The sequence below is a fragment of the Primulina huaijiensis genome, chromosome 2 (genome assembly GCF_012295235.1).
Source record: "Primulina huaijiensis isolate GDHJ02 chromosome 2, ASM1229523v2, whole genome shotgun sequence".
Lineage (NCBI taxonomy): Eukaryota > Viridiplantae > Streptophyta > Magnoliopsida > Lamiales > Gesneriaceae > Primulina > Primulina huaijiensis.
The window spans coordinates 5,501,823-5,505,085 of record NC_133307.1 but is presented as its reverse complement, the minus strand read 5'-3'; positions in this window follow the sequence as shown (position 1 = coordinate 5,505,085).

The window sequence follows — 3,263 nt, the reverse complement described above, 5'->3', positions numbered from 1 at the left end:
TTTTATATTTTTTAAAAATAATAATTCTATTAATATTGAATTTCTAACTCTGTCACGGGTTGAGATGCATGTAAAAGGTACTCCACGAAAAATATATATATACATATTACATTTTATTTGAAAATTTAGTGTCCTTTCTAAAATACAACATTAAATCAGTCTTTGTCATATTCACGTTTTCGAGTCATATATATAAATAAATAATATATTAATTTATTTTTCATTAGTTTTATTAAATAAAATTGGTAAACTAACTTTCAGAATCATAATTTTTTCATGGATGACCCAAATAAGATATATGTCTCACAAGTACAACCCGTGAGACCGTCTCACACAAGTTTTTGTCATATTTAATATATTATTATTATTATTATTATTATTATTATTATGAAGCAATATGATGTATTATATTATACATATTTAACGGGGTATTTTTTTTTTAACCTCGGTCAACTTTTTTTAAAAAAAAATGATCTACTCAAGTGTTTGATGAGATTATTTAACCAATTTCTCCTGTATTATCTAAGATGGTGAATTTAGTTCCATGTGTTGGCAGACCGCCAATGGTCAACCGGGAAAGAGCCATGCATGAATTGGAAGACAAATTTGGCCTTTTCGCATGCAGTTCTCTTAAATCGACATCTGAACTTAAATTTGATGATTTAGAACATGTATTTTCGTATATGATTAATATCTGGTACTTTTTGATTTGTATTGGGTAAATTTTTGAATTAATGAAATTGTTAACGGACCACATTAAACAAATAAATCGAGTTGAGAAAATCTCGTGTGAGACATGTTCATCCCAAAAATATGATGATTCAACTCATTTATAAATCTAATAAAAAAAAATTAAATATTCCAATTTTTCAATTGATATAACATTCGACAGATGATTGTGTACTCAATTATGTTGGAGCGGGCCATGTTAAATATGAGCCTACACTAGTAATAGAATTTCACTGATATATCTAAGAAATTAAACGAAGTAATAGACATATAATTATCGAAATACACATATATGAAGTGAAAAGGATACTATTTTACTTCATATTAAAATTGAATTTGTATCAGATAAAAAACAAAGTCTTTGGTCAGTCCGAGTCTTATATTTTATACTTCGAATTTTGTATATCTAGATATATATTTATTTATCCGAGAAAACAAAACAGATCGAAATTATGCAAACCATAAAGAAAAAGTAGGATTAGGGATTAGAAATTTGGAAATTAGGATTTGGTTTAGGGATTCTAATTTTTTTTCTTTTTTTTTTTGGTTAATGTAAATATTCTAATCCGAACCATCATCCATCACGTGCACAACATCAAGTTCTTGATTGCCAAAATCTCATCGTAAATAATTAAAGAAGTAACTTATATTTAATAATTAAGGATCAACCATTTGAAGCTTTACTCGAAAGTTACATGTCGGTAATAATGATGTAACTCGAATATTTTAAATCGTACAACAGTTCAAGTATTACGTGACGATCGCTCCACTAGTCGGAGCAATTATTGCACACAACAAATAAAAAAAAATTGAAAAATATATAATAATCAATAAATACGATTAGATGGACGTATGAATCACTAGAAGCCAGCATTTCGTTTTTATGCATGTACATTAGTCAACTGCGGTGTAGAAGTAATTAAAGCTTCATATACTTAATTTTATCGAAATATTGACATGACATCGATTGTTATATGATCAAATCACGCGAAGGATGAGTGCTACCCAGTATTTAGTTATTTAAATTAAATTTGGCCAACGAATTTTTTTTTTAAAGAAAAACGACCTTCCTCAAGTGTATTGAATTACACTAGGAAGAATCCTTTTTCAAAATAATAGATGACCATATCTAAATAACTTGGGGGTGTCAAAATCAGAAGCTACTCATCAACCCAACATGGTTCAAAAAAAAAAAATCAAGTTTGGGGTTTTCGGGTTCGGAGCAGATCGGGTTGGACCCGATAGCTGACCCAAAAAAAATGATCGGGCTGGGTTGGGTTCGGGTAACCCGGATTGACCCGAAAATTTAATTTTTTTTAAAAAAATAATTAATAAATATAACCTACATTTTTATATATTGTATGCCTAAAAAAATATTTATTGTATATTTAGATCATAAATTTTCATAATTTAATATTTATTTTGAACATTTTTTTATTTTTTTAATAACTGTTTATTTGATTTAGTAAACATACTTTATTTTTCTACAATTAGACTTTCAAATTTAAATTATATACATGAGAGATTTTGTTATTTTGTGTTTAAATTAAATATTTTTTAAAATTTTAATTTAATTTTCTTTTTAAAAAATTTCAAAATCGGGTTAATCGGCTTGAGATTTTTCGAGTTGGCTCGGGTTCGGATTGGGTTAGGGTTGAGCAATTTTTTATTAGTAGTATCACTCAATCTGACCCAAGCCACTCGAATTAACATTCCTAAAATAACTAAATGTCCAACCATGATAAGCACTTTTGGTAAAACTTTTTTCTTAATTCCAATTTCACATATGTAAATCTAATATATATTTAATTTTGTAGAGTATGCTTAAATTTTAATATTTGATAATTGTAAAAAAATATCATCTAACTAAATCTCATATATATATATATATATATATATAATTTAGTAGTTCTCTCGTGAGACGACTTTATCCGTAAAAAAAAACTCTACCTATATTTAAATAATAAGCAATAATTTTGGTAATTTTTTATAGTGATCTAAATAGGAGATATATATCACAAAATTGACATGTGAAACCGTCTTACAAATTTTTTTTATATTTGATTTTATTGAATTTCGTAATTAAATCAAAACTTTCATAACAAATGTGTGCAACTTGTGTGTCTAACAGCTAGTATATATGTATTTGTCATTATCGTTTATTATATTAATAAATATAGGCAATATAATCGTTGTATTATAACAATATAACCTATAAGTTGCGTGAGCCCGAGAGTCATCGAACTATAAAAAATAACACTCTTGAGTGGGTGTCTGACACATGATGAGTAGGACATCATTTGCCAAATTACTGCTAATTGCTATTTATTATTATTATTATTATTATTATTATTATTATTATTATTATTATTATTATTGTTATTGTTATAATAATAAATAAATAAATAAATAAAGTTTATAGAATGGATTTGGAAGCTTGGAAAACCTCAAAGATAATAATAATTGGAATAAGAACAATTGTATTTTTTCTTGTATGTAATATTTTTTTTTTGTGTCCGTGTATATATATATAT